The 21,516-nt window shown below is 41.1% G+C and overlaps 1 pseudogene; it reads right to left on the reverse strand.

Moving 5' to 3' along the window:
* Positions 1–1,265: 1,265 nt before the first annotated feature.
* Positions 1,266–2,648, reverse strand: LOC112750330 (transcription termination factor MTEF1, chloroplastic-like; annotated as a pseudogene).
* Positions 2,649–21,516: the final 18,868 nt, after the last annotated feature.

The following is a 21,516-nucleotide window of genomic DNA, read 5'->3' on the forward strand; positions in this document are numbered from 1 at the left end:
TAACGATGGCACAATCAATCTAATCCAAAATCTAAAATTCTCAGTTCCCAAATCACCATTCTCAGCTCCTCATCACTCACAACGAAGAACGGAGAGGCGAGCAGAGAGGCTATTTTGGCGGCGAGCCAACGACAAAGATAAAGTAGATGAACCGTGCAGTAACAAAGAGAGAGACGCAGGTGTGGGAGGAGCCGAGGAGTAATTACCCTAGAGGTGAGTAACGGTGCGGTAAACAAAGGCCAGAGACCAAAGAGGCGAGCCGATAAGATGAGCGACGCGAGCGGCGGCGAGGTGTTCGAATAGAGATTCCACGACGAGGAGAAGAGGGTGATTTGCTCTGATAAGGTTTTTCTCACTGAAATTTGGGGGGAGACTTGTGAGAGAATGAAGGGGGAGGCAAGCGAGTTCTGTAATGGTTGCTTTTTTTTCCCCACAAAATGCCATCGTTTTAAGAGGGAGTAGCAAACCAAACCTTCAAAAACCAGACCGATTCATCCGATTCATGGTTAACCGCCAGTTCATCCAATTTTTTGACCAGTTATTTGCAAAACAGTTTTAGATATCAATCGGACCGGCCAAAAAATTGGTTCCCAGTTAAATCGGTCGAACTGGTCGCCTGGTCCGGTTTTCAAAACCTTGAATATTAGTGTCATCTAAGTACATACAAATGGCTGAAATATTTCACAAACATCCTTCAACATAGTTTCAGACAGTGAATGCCGGAGAAAATTAAGCAGGTATTATTAACAAAAAGATTATATCTTTTCTTTCATAATCACCAAGACAATCAAAAAGGCACATATTATAAAGTACTACACGGCTACACGCTATATCATGAGCAAAACTATTAAAAGATACGTTTGTTATCCTCTTTTTTCTTTCGGCTACAGAGTGGAGGAAGCGGAAGGAATCCATTGATCATGGCTCTTCTGATCAAATAACATGCAGCCCTCTTATCTGTATAACACAAAAAGTATGGATTTAAATGACCAAGCTTTTGTTGCATTTCCAGCATTTTCTCGAAAATTATGCCCGATGAAGCCATGCCGACCCACTCCCCATCCACCACCATTTGATGAGAAAGCATGCTGTGAACGGTGAAAATTGCATGGTTAGAGAGAATCAAGCTCTCATCAACCTCTGTTGAGTGAGTCCAAGAGTGAAGGGAGAAGAATCTAAGGAAGAAAGTGAGAGAGATGAAACAAGAAAGGACCAATGAAGAATCTGTTAGGTCAGTTGGAAATGTGAATCAGAGAAAGAGAGAATTGGGGAAGATGAAATTTGTGATTGATTCATCTACTTTTCTGCATTACATGCTTGTCTTATATAATTACACAAGAGCAGCAGTTCTCTAACAATCCAATAAACTGACTGCACTAACTTTCTATATTGAGCTAACAACTAACTAACTCAATCTGCCTAACTAACTTCGCCAGCTGGCAATTCTAACTGCTTATAACTGACTAATACTAACAGCAGCAATGGATCAAATAATAAGTTCAGCTCCCAAAGTCCATTAACTCAGGTTACATGAACAATTCAAAAATCTTTCATGTAAACAGGTAAAACGTCATTGATTTATATCACATATGCACATACATTTTATACCTTCATGCTGTTAGTTCATAGAAGAAAAAGGATGACACTTCCTTTCTCACGAAGAACCAATTTACAACAACTACCTTCCATCAAGCTTTCTTAACCGGGTATTAATCAGTGTTTCATAGAACCCACCATCATCACCCTTCAATATAAGATGCAACGGTGGTTTCACCCCATTCTCAACCAACACCTTATGCCTTGGCTTAATACTCCCTTCCAAGCCAAATTTAAAATACGGCGGAAACCGCTTCAACTCTGAAACTTTTCCATTCATCTCATTCAAAAAGTACTCAACTTTAGGCTTCAAATTCTTCTCTACACTGTAGGTTAACAAAGCAGGGGACCTCACAACCATGCAATTAACCTCCGATTCCGAAAGCCCCGAGCATTTCAAGAACTCGATCTTCGGAACGAGCGTCTCCTCCACGCTCGAAACGAGTAGCACAGTGTTCTGGCACGTGAGGGAAATCGAACCGGCGAACCCTAATTTCATCAGGAATTTTAGGGTTGGCTTCATTGCTCCTCCACGCTGCAGATCAAGAGCCTAGGGCACCGCGAGATCGATTTGTGAACGTCGGGGTAAGGGATTCCAACGTCGTTGAGGAAGAAATCGAGGATCGGATAGAGGTCCGTGGCGGGGTCTCGGTTGAGAAGCTCAGGGAGCATGTCGAGGATTCTTCCCATTGCTCGACGGATTTGACGGCGGAGAGTGGCGTGGACCGGAGGTTAGGGTTTACTTGGAAAGCTTTCTGTGGTTCACTTTGAGATTCTTGAGGTACTGAACTTTTTCCTGGAAAATAAGGCCACGGTCGGTGGAGGAAGGAGCGATGTCTGTTTCCCGGGAACATTGGGGTCTGAATTTAAAAGGGTGAGTTTTCAGGATAAAATCAGGGTTTTGGAAGGGTTTTGGGTTCTGAGGGAGCACGAAGTGAAGGGAGAGTACGATTGTCGTCGTCATGGTGTTGTTGGAGGACGATGGATGATGGCGTTAACGGCGCCGTTTGTTTCTATAATCCAATTCCAAGGAATCTGATTAAACGACATGACGTTTTGACTGACCTTGCATGCTGGATTTCTAGGTAGTCGGTAATGGTCTCGTTATTCTTTTTTTTTTTTTTTTGGACCGGGGCCAAGGCTATATAACTGACCCGGCCACCCAAACAGAACCCGATTCGCCCCAGATCCCGACCCCTAGTGCTCGACCCTAACAATATTATCATCTTCCTCCCATAGCTCTCTGGTCGAGCTTCTTGTTGCCGTCGGGACCTCCCCTACCAGGCGACCTTTTGCAAGGAATTGACACCTGGAGCATTCTTTCCCATTCTGAGTTCTCTGAATGCATCGTTCTCCTCACCAGTGTGATGCTGACGCCGCTGATGGAGTAATCGCCATGGAGCTTCTGGCCAGGTAGTCTCGGCCACAGCAATCCTCTGCCTCGAGGCTTCCCGCAAAGGACCAGGACCCTCTGCGTTCCCTCGTCGATCTGCTCTCGAAGCTTTGCCGATGTGGTTGCTCCTCTCCATAATTCGCCGCTGCGCCGCAGTGGATTGATGCTGCTCTCCCCCCTTCAGCTTCTTGCATGTCTCGAGTTTCCTTTTCTCCCCTCTGAGGTAAGTCCTGTTCCGTTTGCATTCCTTGATGATTGGTAGAGGGTGGAACCCCAACAAGTTGATTTTGCGCCCATTGATTATGCTGAATAATTGCAAATCTGGCTTCTGTTCTAATTGAATTCCTAACTGGATTAGGAGTATTGAAAGTCCACTGGCTCGTGAGAACATTCCCCACTGCCATCGCTGCCAATTGGTGAGCTACTATGTTGCCTTCCCTTGGAGTCCAGGTAGCTCCTACAGCTGGCGCCTCTTCCAGCAGCTGCAGAATGTCTCTGAGAATTGCATCCGCCTCCGCTATTGGCGTTCTCGCCTTAACGGCTTGGACCAGTGGTAAGCAATCTGTTTCAATTATACAATTTTCTATTTGTAAATTCTTTATGAGTATTAGAGCTTTTCTGTATGCCTGAGCTTCTGCTGCTAGTGCTGAAGTTGTGATAAATTTTGTTGTTGTCCCAGTAATGATCTTGCCCTGCCAATTCCTAACGACGACGGCTGATGCTGCCTTACCTGTATCCTTATGGAACGCTGCGTCAGTATTGACTTTCAACCTATCTTGTGGTGGGGGTCTCCAGGTAATCCTCTTCCTATCACCAATCCTGCCATTGCTTGAATTGTGATCTGTGCTGCTCCCGCTTGTTGTATTGTGGTATTCTGCTGCTAGATATTCTGCATTGATTATTGCCTGTTCTGGATTGATTGTTGCTTGCTGGAATATGTATTGGTTCCTTGTCTTCCAAATGTACCAACATACGCACCCTAGCTTACATAATATTCTTTCCTGATCCTTCCCTGTCTCCCTTCTTATTTTCTGAACTGTATCCAATATCCATCTTCCAAACGATGCCACATTATAGGCTGTAGGTGTTATTTGAATACTCGATCCGAACCAAACCGCTCTCGTCCACGGACATAAAAGTAAAGCATGTTCAACAGTTTCATTCTCATCCTGGCATATGCTACATGAAGGCTTAACTGCACATCTACGCTTATACAAATTACTATTTACTTGCAGAATACCTTCCACTGCTTTCTATAAGAACATTCTGATCTTTTGTGGCACTGGTAGTCTCCATATAATCTCCCAAATCTCCCTGTGATTCTAACTTGATGAAGCTTCATTTAATTTTATCTCTTCTTTTGTATCTTTCTCCTCTTTCGCAGCCCCGTAACCTGATTTCACTGAGTAATTTCCTTCGGCTGTGTATGGCCAGATCAGATTATCCTTTTTGTTAATCAGGCTGATAGGTGTTCTTGTAATTAATTCTGCTATGTTTCCCGGAAATAATTCCTTGATTCTGTTCTCATTCCAGCCCTCCCCCTGCTTTATAAGGTCGCTCACTTTTCTGATTTGTTCTTCTCCACATCTCCTCATTTTCCCTATTCCTGCCACCCAATTATCCTCCCATATATCTATCTCCGTTCCACTCCCTATGCTCCATCTGCCTTTTCTTCTAAGGAAATCCCTTCCCTCCAACAAGCTTTTCCATATCCATGACGCGTTCCTTCCTTCTTTCGCTTCCCATAGGCTACAGTTATGGTAATAAATTGCCTTTAGAGTCTTTGCCCAAATAGCTTCCTCCTCTTTTAGTAGTCTCCAAGCTTGTTTCGCTAGGTGCGCAATGTTTTGGCACTCCAAATCCTTGAACCCTAAGCCTCCATTTGTTTTACACTTAGTCATCTTTTTCCAGCTTTTCCAATGGATACTTTTTTTCCTTCCCGTTGTTTGCCCACCAGAACCTCGCTATTGCAGCCTCGATTCCTTTGCAAAAGGATTTTGGGAATTTGATGACGTTCATAGCAAAAGCCGGGATCGCTTGAATTACTGCTTTTATCAAAATTTTCTTTCCGGCTTGATTTAGAAGCTTCTCTTTCCATCCTTGCATCTTGTCAAGTATTTTCTCCTTTATCCACTCCAACACCCTGTTTTTGGATCTTCCCCATCTCGCAGGCAGCCCTAAGTATCTTCCTGGATCCTCCTATGACGCCATTCCAGTTATCTCTTCTATGTTCACCCTCTTCTGTATAGATACTTGGCTTCCAAAAATTAGCCCGGATTTTTCAGTGTTGATTCTTTGTCCTGATGCTTCCGTTTATTTGTTTAATATCTGGATGAGTTGAAACATCTCCTCCTCTTCCGCACCTGCAAAAATTATGCAATCATCAGCGAATAACAAATGAGTAATGACCGGTGCTGATTGGGCTAATCTTATTCCGAAGATCAGCTTATCCCTCATCGCCTTTTCCATCAGAATAGTGAAGCTTTCAACTGCCAAGATGAAGAGGTAGGGTGATAATGGGTCTCCCTGTCTAAGTCCTCTTTGAGGGGTGATCCTATTAGATAGCTTCCCATTTATTTTAAATCTGTAAGTGGCACTTTTTACACAGCTCATAACCAGCCTCACCCATTCATTACTAAATCCAAATTCTTCCATGACCTTTTGCAAGAAATTCCATTCCAATCTATCATAGGCCTTATTCATGTCCAATTTCATCGCTAGGTCCTGGCTTCCGGCGTTTCCTTTTCTATTTAACATATGAAAAGCTTCCTGCACAATAATTATATTGTCTTGTATGAGTCTTCCTTTGACAAAAGCACTCTGAACTGGAGATATGATTTGATCTAGCACTTTCCTTAGCCTTTCCACCAAGACCTTAGTTACAATTTTATATGCAAAGTTGCAGCAACTTATTGGTCTGAGCTGATTTAGGCACTCCGGTTGGCTAACCTTGGGTACCAAAACAACAGTAGTTTCCCCTAGATCCCCTGGTATGCATCCTTCTTCGAAAATTTGCTTCACTACTCTACAAACTTCTTTGCTTAAGATCTCCCAGTGATGTTGGAAAAAAAGCCCATTTAAAGCATCTGGCCCCGGAGCTTTCAGCCCTCCCATACTGAAAACTGCCTCCCTTATTTCCTCATCATTAATTTTTGCCATTAGTTCCTCATTCATCTCTCTGGTAACTCTTCTTGGTATGTCCTTTACGCACTCTTCCAGGTTTCTGTCCCCTTCGGAGGTGAATAATTTAGTATAGTACTTTTCCACTAACCTCATTATGCTTGCCTCTCCTTGTATCCACTGACCTGTTTCATCTTTCACTTTGTCAATTCTGTTCCTAATTCTTCTCTGAATGGTTGTTGCATGAAAGAATGCTGTGTTTTTGTCCCCCCATTTTATCCATTTCAGCCTTGATCTTTGCCCCCAATATTTCTCCTCTTGTTTCCATAGTTCTGATATTTGGTTCTTCAATTCCCTCTCTCTTCTTTGATCTCTTTCCGTCATATCAGCCTCTTGGATGTGATGTAACTCTGATTTCTTTCTTTCTAGTTCTTTATCTGCTCTCTTAAACTTCCAATTGCTCCATTCCATCAGCTCCCTTATGCATCTATTTCTCTTCCTTATGAATTTGCCCCAACAATTCCTATTTCCCTCATCTTGTTGCCAACCCTTCTTGATCACCTCTTTGCACTCCTCATGCTCAGCCCAAAACGCCTCAAACCTGAATTCTCTTTTTATCCTACTTCTCGGGTGTAATTCCAATATAAGCGCACAATGATCCGAGCTTATAGCCGGAGCTGCTTTTAGACTAACGTTCTGGTATATCTGCAACCATTTCCAATTCACTAACACCCTATCTAATCTTTCCCTAGTTATGAAGTTGTTTCTAGGATTGCTGAACCAGGTATATTTACTTCCCTTTAAGTCAACATCCATCAAACTATTATCATCTACAAACCTTCTAAATGTTTCTAAATAGATTTTTGGTTGTGGAAGAATACCTACCTTTTCTTCTTGATTTAGGATGTCATTGAAGTCCCCTAAATAAGCTTGAGGTTCCTCCTTGCTTATGTTACTTACCGTGAGCTCCTGCCATAGTTTCCTTCGCTTCTTAAAAACAGGATTTCCATACACAAATATGCCCTGCCAATTCAGATCATTATTAATGTTAATATTGGCTTTAATATAGTTATCACACCATTCATAAACATTAACATTCACATTAGATTTCCGTAGGAGACATAGTCCACCGGACAAGCCCCGGGGTTCTACGCAAAACATGTTATCAAAATTCAGCTTCCTATTAATCCTATTCATTCTGTCCCTACTTGCCCTAGTTTCCATTAGAAATACTATAAGCGGCTTTACTTTTTTACATAAATTGTATAACTCAGAAATTGTCGGGGCAGCCGCTATTCCCCGACAATTCCAGCTTATAATACTCATGGCTGAGGTTGGGGCATGTTAAGGCCCGCCTCCTCAGCCTTCTGTCCTTCCTTGAGAAATTCAGAGTCCTGTGTTGCTGATTGATACTCCTCTGAATCCCGAGCAGTGTTGCTGCTCCTCAGTTTCTTAGCTTCCTTGTCCTCGCACTCCTCCCTCCCTTCCGTGTACATTAGCAAAGGCACTTGTGATAGTTCTCTTTTCCTTTTCAAATTCAGTTTTATTTCCAGCTTCATTGCTAGCTGTGTTTCCCAATCTCCCTGTGCTTCCGTTTCTTCTTCTTGGTCTTCATCACTTGCTAGTTCAACATAGTAGTTATTCCCCGCCGAGTGAGCATGCTGATTCTCATACTTATGATCCCTCATCTGCCTTTCCTTTAAAAGTTTCTTTTGTTTGTCCTCTTCCCTTTCACCCTTCAGTAAGGCTAGATTATCATTCCCTCCCATTCTGTCTTCACATATTTGTTTACCCTTGTGTCTTGCTGACATCAGCCTTTTTAATTCCTGGCCTATGGTTTCTTTTCTTGCTTCGTTCTCCAGGCCCAACCTTCCCTTCGCAATGCTGTAGCTGTTTACTTCCCCTTCCTCTATTATATGTTGTTTCAGCCCATTTCTTTTCCCATTCTCTCCATGTAACATGTTTGCCTCTGTATTTGCCCCGTTTTCCTTTGTTGGGCCCTTCCTTCCTGACCTCTGCACCCCAATCATTTTCCCTCCCTTCTGGGCCTTATTGTTATTGGCCCATTCATTTTTCCTCTCCCTTATCTCCTCAATGAGGCTTTTAAATTTATAGGCAGCTTCTAGGGTATTCTGCGTATTCCTAATTCCCTGAAAATCAGGGATTTGTTGTACTTTCTCTACCTGCTCTTCTGCCTCAGCCATCTCTTCCTCTCTCTCAGTTTGGTTTTCCCGGACACTCTCCTCCCTGACTTTCTGCTGAAGCGCCTGTTCCTCCCTTATCTTGCTCTCCTCCGATTTCTGTTTCTCCCCACTCTCCCTTTCCTGGTTCTGTTGCTCACGCGCCAACCCCTCTCCCTCCTCATTCCAACTTTGTTGTTTTGAGCTTTCTCCCCCCGCCGTTGACCTTGATTGTCCATTTTCTGCTCCTAGGCCTAGCGCATACCTCTTCTTGGTAGGATTCCAACTTGCCATTGCTATTGGGTTCTTGCAAGTCTTCTTTTCATGCCCTAAAATTCCACAATTGAAACAGTAGCTATCCGGCAGCCTTTCGTACCTGAAGAAGACCCACAGAGGAGGCAGCTCCTCCCTGTCTAACCAGAAGCCTGTGGGTAGCGCCTTGGTGATGTTGATGCTGACCCTGATTCTCAGGTATGATCTCCTCAGAATTCCATCCATTTTTGGGTCTTCCGCCTCGGCTAATACTCCCAACATCTCTCCTATGCGCGCTCCTGTCTCTTTATCCATGAGGTCGAGCGGGATGCCGTGTATTTGGATCCAGAATTCCATGAAGTCATGATCTACCTCGAACACTGATTCACCCTCCCTCCATAGTCTAAGATTTATCATATTTCCTCTCACATTCCATGGCCCATTCTGCATTATCTGTAGCCCTTTCTTTGTGTCTTTGAAACTGAAAAGCATCTTCTTCGAACCAATATCAATCACTGCAACTCCCTGTGGGTTTTCCCACATTCCCAGCAAGGCATTCTTGCATGTTTTGAAGCTTATATCTTTGTCACTTATTATCTTGCCCACTACATTCAGACACTCTTTCTTGTATCCCAGCTCTCCTGGTTTATTCAGCTTGATGACTCTTCCTTCTATGCTGCTCATGCTGTATGTTGCTCAATATTTTGTTGTGTTTTGCAGGTCTTTCAGCTGTTTATAAGGTATGGGGATGGTTAGAGATATGTTGTGGGTATTGAGGTTAAAAGAACTCCCTATTGGAGAAGAACCCGAAGTTCTAGGACTACTCTCCTGTTGAGAGAAGAAAGCTCCCAAGTGCAGAGCAAAAAAAATTTCCTCTCGTTATTCTTTCTTTTTACTTTTTGGCGTGGTTTTTAGCATTGTCCGGATGCATGAAACGCCCAATTTTAAGAAGCGAATTTTTTTTTTTTTTGGTCTTGAAGAAGGGAAAGTTAAAAAAAATCTATAGTCATTAGTTGGGCTTTAAACAATGAATTTCAAAGGCTACCAACATATATACGACTATACCCAAGAGAAAATATAAGGAAAAAACCTGTCCATACGGTTATAGCCTCTGCATATTAAGTTGAGCTATGACAAAAATCATATGAAACTTTGAGGCTGCAGCAGCAACCCACCCACTATAGTATATAATGATACGGTTTTTTTTTTTTTGGTCATGGTACTACTGTACGTCTAAACTAGGGCTGCATATGGATCGGATAATATCCGCATATCTGCGGTAATTATCCGCATCCGATCCGAATTTTGCGGATATTATCCGATCCGCAGAGCCATCGGATCGGATCAGATCTGATCCGATCCGCACTATGGTAGGATCGGATTGCGGATTTAGCAGTGATATCCGCGGATCCGATCCGCAAATCCTCATATCCGCACGTCTCATATAAATAGCATAGTTTAAGAAAGTAAACCCTAATGTGATATGAATTTTAGTGTGTTATTTATGAAATTTATGATATCTTGTTTTTACTTTTGTATGTTGTACTTCAACTTAGAATAATTAAACTTAAATCTTGTGTTATTATTTTTTTTGTTATTCAAGAAAACTTTTATTGATAATATTTTAGGAGTAAATAGGCTCAAACAAATGATAAATGAATTTTATGGATATTTTTTTGTAAAAATAGCCAAATAGAATCTTAAAATAGTTTTTATTTTTAATTATGCGGATATACCCGATATCCGATCCGATCCGATGAGTACAGTGCGGATTGGATAGAATTTTAGGCTATATCCGATTCGATCTGATCCGTGTGCAGCCCTAGTTTAAACCATAATATATATTTGAACAAGGTGACAATTAGATTCTCAAACATTTTGACTTAGAACTAATTGGTCCTTAAAAACAAGTATTTATTAGGTTTTTAAGATAGTAAACAGTGGATATGTATATTCTTCCATTCATAGATAGTGCGAAATAAAATGAAGTTGTCCATATATTTCGTTATTTACAAGAGTGTACGTCCTATTGCTTTACATGAGTATAGAAACAATGTAGTTTTAGACAGTAATTTTTATTGACTGTTTTTTATTTATAACGAATCTTACTATAACACGTGAAGTTTTGCTCCAAAATTTATTATCTACATAACAATCTTTTATAAATTGATACGTTATAGTAGTTAACAGTACATATAAACACCATATTAATAAAACGATATAACGTGTCCACTATTTACTATTATGGAAGACCAAATTAATACTTTTTTTTCTTGAAAAACTAATTAATCCGAAGTTAAAATTTTAGGAACCTAATTATCATTTTACTCTATATATTTTGCATTTGTGATCGCCAAATCCGGACAAAAAAATAAAAATTGGGTTTATGTTATTGGCAATTTTGGGATTCGCTCTCCAATCTTTGGTTATTTTGGGTCAATAAATTTTTTTGTAGTTCAGTAAAATACGATTGGCCAAAATATGTGACTCAATGTGGCAATCAGATATCACCTATCTTCTGTATTTAGTTATTTATACTTTGAGAAAAAAATAAATAAAGCTTTGATCTTTTAATAAAGACACATAAATTTTTAACTAATCAAAATATAAAAACATCATTTATATTCTAAAATACAAAAAATTTAAGTTCTTCTGTCTAAAATATATAAAGACAAATCGATCTTGAAAAAAATTTGGATATCTCACATTATAAAAAGTGAAAAATGTTTTTATATTTTTAATTAGTCAATAACTTATTTGTCTTTAAGATAAAAAATCAAGGACTTATTTGTCCAAAAAAACCTATTTATACATTTTAATAATTATTGATGAATATCTTTCTTTTATTCGCTCATTTTTCTAATCAATAAATCATCAAGTCTATATAACTGAAATGTAACATTTCGTTTAAAAAAGAAAAAAAAAAAAGAAAAAACGGTTTAACTTTTAATCTAATATGACATTATTATAATAAGTAAATGGTCAAATTAATTTTTAAAAAATCATTCAATTTTTAAATCAATTCTTAAAAAAAAAATTAATTAAATCTATTTTTAAAAGATTTAAAGTTAGTCAAGTTAATCTTTTTATTGTTTTTTTGTTGACGGTGTTAAACGGTTAGTAGTTACATATAGTGTTATGAAATTTGATTAAATCAATTCTTAAGCAATAAACCTAATCCTAAACCGATGCATATATATCTCCTTGTTTTGGAATGAAGTTGCAGTACTCTCTTGCCCTGTTGTGTCCAACTCTTCTAAGAGCCATGAGAAGGAGGCAAAGCTTGATGAAGAACTGCATCATAATAAATGAACACATGTATTTGCATTGAACTTTTTGTAAGAAACATTGAAGGGTGCTTAAAAAGGATCTATGTTTATCTGTATTTAACTATTTATAATCGTGACGGTTAAAACAATGACCGAAAAACTCAAATCATTGGGCAAGTTGATGAAAAGGTAAAGAGTATACTCTAAATACGTCCCCAAGAAATTTACCATCCGACAGTTTTGTCCCTTACAAAATTTAACTAAGATTTCGACCCTGAGATTCTCAGATATTCTCCAGATATGTCCCCAAAACCGTTTGATCCGGCTAAAGTGGTGATGTGTCAGGTTAACTGTGACATGTCACATTTAGGACATTTTGGTCCCCATCCACGCTGGACAAAACGACGTCGTATTGGAACCAGGGACAAAACGACGTCGTTTTGGGGAGGACAAATTCGTCCCCACTTAGACAGAGAATGCAAACGGTGCCGTTTTCATGTTGGGGACCTATTTGCCTTATAATAGTATCTTAGGGGACCTATTTGACCTATAATTCGTGATGTTAAAAGAAGCTATATTTACTTCAACGCAAACCTTAAAAACACATTGACATTGGTCTGTTCATTTATCAAAATGGTAACATAAACCTGAGAACCCAAACATGTTAACCACACAAATATTTAGCTTTAATAGCAACACAAACTAAATCAAGTCAAAAGAAGGTTTATTTTCTTCAATATAAACTAAACAAAACCATTCTAAATAACATAACGTCTTCTTCCTCCAACATAACAAAAGGTGGTAACATAACTAAGACAACAACTTTCACACTAATTCTTAGAAGCATCATTTCTTGAAAGACTGGTTCAACCCTCGTGTTGGAATGAATTTGAACAACTTAGATATTGTGCCACTGGTTGCAGCTGATATTGTCTCAACACTAACACTCCCCGAATTCTTGGCCCTAATTACTGTCTCCTTTGGACGTCTAAAAGAAAGCTGAGCTTAGAATAAACAGTATTGTTATCACCATGTTTCACACAAAATTTCAGTATTGCTGAAACATGGTGATAACAATACTGTTTATTCCAAGCTCAGCTTTCTTTTAGAAGTCCAAAGGAGACAGTAATTAGGGCCAAGAATTCGGAGAGTGTTAGTGTTGAGACAATATCAGCTGCAACCAGTGGCTCAGACGCACAGTATCTGAGTTGTTCAAATTCATTCCAACACGAGGGTTGAACCAGTCTTTCAAGAAATGACGCTTCTAAGAATTAGTGTGAAAGTTGTTGTCTTAGTTATGTTACCACCTTTTGTTATGTTGGAGGAAGAAGACGTTATGTTATTTAGAATGGTTTCGATTAGTTTGTGTTGAAGAAAATAAACCTTCTTTTGACTTGATTTGTTTTGTGTTGCTATTGAAGCTAAATATTTGTGTGGTTAACATGTTTGGGTTCTCAGGTTTATGTTACCATTTTGATAAATGAACAGACCAATGTCAATGTGTTTTTAAGGTTTGCATTGAAGTAAATATAGCTTCTTTTAACATCACGAATTATAGGTGAAATAGGTCCCCCTAAGATACTATTATAAGGCAAATAGGTCCCCCACATGAAAACAGCGCCGTTTGCATTCTCTGTCTAAGTGGGGACGAATTTGTCCTCCCCGAAACGAACGTCGTTTTGTCCTTGGTTCCAATACGACGTCGTTTTATCCAGCGTGGATGGGACCAAAATGTTCTAAAGGTGACATGTCACAGTTAACCTGACACGTCACCACTTTAACCAGATCATACGGTTTTGGGGACGTATCTGGTGGATATCTGAGAACCTCAGGGTCGAAATCTTAGTTAAATTTTGTGGGAGACAAAACTGTCGGATGGTAAATTTCTTGGAGACCTATTTGGGATATTACTCAAAGGTAAAATTTCCACGAAAATCAAGTAGTGTCGTATCAGAATCAAAACTTTTTTTTTCTGCAAATGAGTTCAAACAGCAGCACTTTGCCTTCCTCACAATTTTCTGTTTCTCTATTGTAATCAAGGTATGCATGCCTGTGGAAAAACTTGATTTTCCTTTGATACAAAAATAATTTTTAAAAAAAATTTGTATTAAATGAGGAAGATGCAATTGAAGCTTAATGTAATTACTTAATCCCCAATTTTTATCGCTCTTTGGTTTCTAGATAACAGATCTTTTTTAGCCAACGAGTTATACTCAAATGACATAATCTTTCCATACTCATCTAAAGAACGTAGGTTCGAGTCTCATTTTTAACTTGAAAAAAAAAACAGAACCTTTTTATTTGTGCTTCTAGTTGTATAATGTAAACATAACCTTTTATTTTTCAAAGGTAAGTTCTTTTATATATATAGTTTTGCATGTACTTTGGAAGGATTCATTACCATTAATGTTTATAACAAATGTACTTCTGCTATTGCTTTTTGTTACGGATCCGGCCCACGGATCCTACACCCAGAACGGTCTCCGAACCCGGTTACCAGGGTCCGACCCCCTTCGCCCTTCCAGAAGGCCCGGAACCAGCCCACTAGAGCTCCTAACCAACTTTCGAATTCAAATGTCTCCCTTATCTTAGCCAAATAAGATAAGATAAGATATTCACCATCACCTATAAATAGAGGACCCAGGTCCCTCCAGGTATTCATTTATTCCTCACACCTTATACCTCTTAGATCCATTCTGACTTGAGCGTCGGAGTGTCTTTGCAGGTACCTCCCCCTATTGCTCCAGTCAAGTGATCCGGCATCTGCCTCAACCCACAAGTTCTCGATCCATCTCTCAACCCGTACCAGAGACATCTTGTACATTGGCGCCGTCTGTGGGGACTTTGCAACGTTGTGGCGGCATGGCGGATAACCCAGAAGAGCAATCATCAAACTCAGATTTCTTGCGTGTAACTGAGAGCAAAAAGGAATAATGTTTCCTTAACTTGCATCATCTTTGCATGTTTATGCATCATTTCGCCCTACTCCAACGGCGAAATCCCAAAGGAATAATGTTTCCTTAACTTGCATCACCTTTACATGTTTATGCACCCTTTCGCCCTACTCCAACGGCGAAATCCCAAAGGAATAATGTTTCCTTAACTTACATCACCTTTGCAGCGATAACACACCTTCGCCCTATTCCAACGGTGAAATCCCAAAGGAACAATATTACTTGCAATTACCTTCTTAGTGATAACACTCTTTATGCACCCTCGCCCTACTCCAACGGTGAAATTCTAAATTCTCTGAGCCCAAAGTCTCGTCTCCCTTTAGTGGGACACCTCCACCTCTTGGACCCTCTCATTCACCACTCCCTCATCCGTCTCTCCAAGCGCCATGGCCCCATCTTCTCCTTCTACTTCGGCTCCATGCCCACCGAGGTTGCTTCTTCTTTTGCACTTCAAGCTCTTCCTCCAAACCCATGAGGTCACCTCTTTCAACACTAGGTTCCAAACCTCTGTCATCCGCCACCTCACCTGTGACAACTCTGTCGCCATGACATCATGAACGACCTCCTTAAATGCTACCACCGTGGCCAAGCTCAGACCTCTCAGGAGCCAATAGATCAAGAAAGTTCTCAAGGTTCTTGCACAGATACGGGGGACAGCCAAATCGTGGCGGCATGACGGAGAACCTCGAGGAGCAATCCTCCACCCGACACCCCAACTCAAACCCACAAAGCCCAACTCCCGAACTCCAAGATAACACTCCTCCCACCCACGGGAGGATAATAAACGCGGCACATCGCCAACCAACCCCAACCCAGCAACAACCAAGAGAGGACAATCGTCCTCCCACTGAAGCCCGGCCACCCGATGGCCTGAGAGAGAAGGCGGTCCAAATAATCCAAGAGTTGTGCCTTAGGGTGCAAAACCTCAAAGGCCGAGTCACACCCAAAGAACGGTACCACTCGGAGCATACAAGCCAATCGACCTCCAGGACCTAATTTCATCACGATACCAGGAACATCAGGCCCCCTGAGCAACAACACTGCAAACAGCACGATCGCAGCGTTTCCCTAGACCCGAAACACCGACGCGGAGAAGACGACCGACGGCACCATCGGGAGGCCAAACGAGCAGGAAACATGCACGTGATAATGGAAGCCATCCCGTTCACAGAAAACTCCTTACTCCTGAAGGACTTCAACAAGCCCACTGACATGAAATAGGATGGGACCAACGATCCTCGGGAACACCTAACGGCCTTCGAGGTCAGGATGAACCTGGAAGGAGCCGCCGACATGATCCGGTGTAAGGCCTTCTCGATAACCTTAGCTGGCCCTACGATCAAATGGTTCAACGCCCTCCCTAAAGGATCCATAACTGGCTTCCACGATATCTCACGGAAGTTCATGGCCCAATTCACCACCAGAATCACCAAAGCTAAACACCCCATCAGCTTATTAGGGGTCACACAGAAACAAGACGAATCCACACGAAAATACCTGGACCGCTTCAACGATGAATGCCTAACGATTGATGGACTCACGGATTCCATCGCAAGCCTCTGTTTAACCAACGGGCTCATGAACGAAGACTTCCGCAAATACCTCACCACCAAGCCAGTATGGACCATGCACGAGATCCAAAACGTCGCCAGAGACTACATAAACGATGAGGAGGTCAGCCAGGTCGTCTCCGCCAATAAACGGCAACACGGCAACACCCCACACGGCAACCCGACTTCCCGCCATAATCCGATGCCCAGAGAAAGTCAAAGAGACCAACCCAAACAAACCAACACAAACCGACCACCCAGGATCGGGAAATTCTCGAACTACACCCCTTGACAGCCCCGATTACCGAGATATACCACCAGATAGCGGATCGGGGTATTATCCCAAAAGCCCGACAACTCAGAGAAAGAACGGGCGGCAACAAGACCCTTTACTGCGACTACCATTGAGGTTACGGGCACAGGACACAAGACTGTTTCGACCTTAAAGACGCCCTCAAATAAGCTATAAGAGACGGCAAACCCCCAGAGTTCGCCAAAATCATCAGAGAACCAAAACGCGCGGAAAAAGACAGGTCGCCTGAGAGGGAAGGACGCAACCTGAGAACACAAAAACAACCTCCCAGGGAAAGTCCAGAAGATGACCCGGCCATAGTAGTAAATGTCATCACGAGCAAGGATGTGTCAAGCAAGTCAAGATCAACACTAAAAAAGGACCTCAAAGTCTTGGCCGTCAGAGATCAAGCCCCAGCTACCACAGCCCACAAAACGATAACTTTCTTGCCCGAGGATTGCCAGCACAGCACCTCGGCCGAAGACGCACCTTTCGTCATCTCGGCGAGAATCGGAACAGGACTAGTTCGGAGAATACTGGTGGACACCGGCGCAAACTCCAACATCCTCTTCCGAGGTGCCTTCAACAAGCTCGGGCTCCGCAACAAAAATCTCCAAACACACCGCAACGGTTTCACGGGACTCGGAGACAACTTCCTCAAGCCAGACGGTTCCATCATTCTTCCCCTTACCATAGGGACGGGAAGCCAGAGGAAGACAATCCTGTCTGAGTTCGTGGTCCTCAAGAACTCCACCGCTTATAACGTCATCCTCGGAAGGAAAACAATCAACGACCTCTCCGCCGTCATCTTTACCAAATACCTTCTAATGAAGTTCACGGCAGAAGATGGCTCCGTCGGAACCATCCACGGAGACCGGGAAACCGCAGTAGAATACGATAATATCAGCCTAGCCCTACGCAAGAGATCCCGAGATGCGGCAGGAATCTTCCTTTCCGATCTCGATGCACACCAAAATCCACGCAGAACCATGGGAGGAAACGACAAAGAAGCAAAGTAGGGCCTTGCAGACAAGGTCAGGAGTATAGCACACCTACGTGAGCTAGTCTTAAAATAGAGAATAAGCCTAAGGTACAATGGCAGCACGGTACGACGAGACTTCGGACCAGGAGACCTCGTCTTATGACAAAACAACATCGGTCTACCCACTCCCAATAAAACGGATATCCAAATAACAAAACGGGTATCCAAATAACAAAAAAAGCGGCCCGGGGATCGATCACTCTGAGGCCAACAAAATAGTATCCAAATAAGTAAACGGCTACCCGGGAATCGATCACCCCGAGGCCAACAAAACGGATATCCAAATAATAAAACGGATATCCAAATAAATAAACGACTTCCCGGGAATCGATCACCCCGAAGCCAATAAAATGGATATCCAAATAATAAAACGGATATCCAAATAAGTAAACGGCTACCTGGGAATCGATCACCCGAGGCCAACAAAACGGATATCCAAATAATAAACCGGATATCCAAATAATAAACCGGATATCCAAATAAGCAAACGGCTACCCGAGAATCGATCACCCCAAAGCCAATAAAACGGATATCCAAATAATAAAACGGATATCCAAATAAGCAAACGGCTACCCGGGAATCGATCACCCCGAAGCCAATAAAACGGATATCCAAATAATAAAACGGATATCCAAATAAGTAAACGGCTACCCGGGAATCGATCACCCCGAGGCCAACAAAACGGATATCCAAATAATAAACCGGATATCCAAATAAGCAAATGGCTACCCGAGAATCGATCACCCCGAAGCCAATAAAACGGATATCCAAATAATAAAATGGGTATCCAAATAAGCAAACCGCCACCCGAGAATCGATCACCCCGAAGCCAATAAAACGGATATCCAAATAAGCAAATGGCTACCCGGGAATCGATTACTCCGAAGCCAATAAAACGGATATCCAAATAATAAAACGGATATCCAAATAAGTAAACGGCTACCCGGGAATCGATCACCCCGAGGCCAACAAAACGGATATCCAAATAATAAACCGGATATCCAAATAAGCAAACGGCTACCCGAGAATCGATCACCCCGAAGCCAATAAAACGGATATCCAAATAATAAAACGGATATCCAAATAAGCAAACGGCTACCCGGGAATCGATCACCCCGAAGCCAATAAAACAGATATCCAAATAATAAAACGGATATCCAAATAAGTAAACGGCTACCCGGGAATCGATCACCCGTGGCCAATAAAACGGATATCCAAATAACAAAACGGATATCCAAAATAACAAAAATAGTGACTCGTGAATCGATCACCCGCAAAGCCAACAAAACGGGAATCTAAATAAGCTAAATAAACAAAGTCTTGAAATCGGCCCACCAAGAGGCCTAAAATAAGTTCACAATAACGGCCCAAAAAAGGTCACACAAAACAAGCATGAGCTGACGGTCTTCCAACTCGCGGAAATCCATACTGACCAACATCCTACCAATTGGTACATGATGACGTCACGCCTTTTTCAGGCCCCTCACAGTCTCCCAAACTACAGAGAATCGGACTCTCCAATGACTTAGCATTGAGACCATGAAAGCATACTCTCATGCTCCGGAGGCAACTGTTCCAGACCCAATCTCCGGGCCTTTCTTCGGAACGATCATCAAACCCGGCATGTGATGAGACGCCCAAACAACGCGCTCCTGGCCTAACCATGAAACGGCTAGGAACTCCCCAAATCCTCGACCTCGATCGGAAAAACCAAACAAAACGATCTCCTTGCCAAACCACAATGGCGAGGAAAATGTTTCTCCAGTGATGAGACCGAGCACCCTCACTCTCTCGCTCCGGGGGCAACTGTTACGGATCCGGCCCACGGATCCTACATCCAGAACGGTCTCCGAACCCGGTTACCAGGGTCCGACCCCCTTCGCCCTTCCAGAAGGCCCGGAACCAGCCTACTAGAGCTCCTAACCAACTTTCGAATTCAAACGTCTCCCTTATCTTAGCCAAATAAGATAAGATAAGATAAGATAATTCAAACGTCTCCCTTATCTTAGCCAAATAAGATAAGATAATATATTCACCATCACCTATAAATAGAGGACCCAGGTCCCTTCAGGTATTCATTCATTCCTCACACCTTATACCTCTTAGATCCATTCTGACTTGAGCGTCGGAGTGTCTTTGCAGGTACCTCCCCCCATTGCTCCAGTCAAGTGATCCGGCATCTGTCTCAACCCGCAAGTTCTCGATCCATCTCTCAACCCGTACCAGAGACATCTTGTACACTTTTGAAGAAGTACTTCTCCCAGTAGCCCTCAAAAAAAGGATTGAAGCCCCCATATTCTAATTTATTTTGACTCATTGAGTGGAACTTTTTTTTATATACTTTTGTTTCGATTTCTAATCAAGTAAATCATTTTTGTTTCGAAGCTCGATAAAATTTTGAGAATATATGTCCCCTGCATCTTAAAGAAAATTTTGGCTCTCTGTTGCCTTTGCCATTATTGAACACATTGGTTTGCAGAATATAAGGCTCTCCACTCATATTCCCCAAAAATTCAAAGTCAATCTCGTCCCAATTCGATCCCTTTGATGATAACTGCATCCCGATTCTCCACTTACCAGTTTGGGATTAGGATTTATTACTTAGGGATTGATTTGATCAAATTTCATAAAATTATTGTACTGATAGCTAATTAAAAATTATATGTGTGTACTGACATATAACTTAACCGACTTATTGAGTCGTTACGTTTAATACCTTATGATGACAAACATAATTAATTATTGTTAATTATAGCCAATTATTATGATTGTAAGAATCAATCATATTCTTTCAAGAAAACAAGAATAATACATGTTAACGAAAATTTCATTAAGGAATAATCAAGTTATGATTGGAAGGATTTTGCACCATCATGTAACATTTAAAGCCCCAAATTAGAATCAAATCAAGGGAACTGCTGCACTTTCTTCGTATATGATGAAACAAAGAAGGAAAGTTTTGCTCATCAAAGAACTAACGGCCATGAAGCTTAAATCATGCAAAAGCTAGCTTGTGCCATGAGGATTTGATTCCATACCATTCATGAAGAAAAACAAGCCCTATATATGGATAGTTTATCAAGGATGGAAGCAACCTTTGGTGCAGATCAGATTGAGATATATCAGATATTTAGTCATTGTTTATGTTCTTCATCTCGTGTCTAGTATTGAGAGTTTATTGAAAGAAACAAAAAGCAAAGAGAGTATTCATACAAAAGTCATATATTCTATTTTGTTTGAGAGTTGTAGTCAAAAGTATGCTTGGTTAAATACATTTGGTTTTCTTTAATTAGGTTGAGTAAGTACTTAGGTGTTGAATTAAGTTTGTATTAGTTTAGGGTGTTAGAACTTACAAGAGTGTGAATTTTTTAAAATTGGTGATTGTATTATTTTATCATAGTGAAATTTTACTATAATTGTAATGGAGATTGGACGTATGTCACATTGTAAAAGGTGGCTAAACCAGGAGACTTTTTTAAATTATTTCCTAAATTTTAAGTTCTACACAAGTTGTATAAATAGTCTAAAAGTGGTTGAATTGATTTAAACCCCCTTCTCAATACCCTTAGAACCTTTATAACTACGTTAATTTTCATTAACATTGTTAGTAAGAAAAGTGATGAATGGACTAACGTGACTAACTTCAAATCTTCTAAAGATGAATTTGATTAAAAAAATCTTTTGAAAACTGATTTGAAAATTGTATGACCTTTTAAGGATCAATTTAACCGTTTACTCTTATTATAATGCTTGAATAAATAACTTAACGAAATTTCTTTGTCAACAAGATATTTGTTAAATATACTTTCTATTACTTTTCTAAATAAAATAACAAAAATTAAAATAAGACAAAACAAAACAAGAGGTG

Source organism: Arachis hypogaea, chromosome 15 (genome assembly GCF_003086295.3).
Source record: "Arachis hypogaea cultivar Tifrunner chromosome 15, arahy.Tifrunner.gnm2.J5K5, whole genome shotgun sequence".
In the NCBI taxonomy this organism is placed as follows: domain Eukaryota; kingdom Viridiplantae; phylum Streptophyta; class Magnoliopsida; order Fabales; family Fabaceae; genus Arachis; species Arachis hypogaea.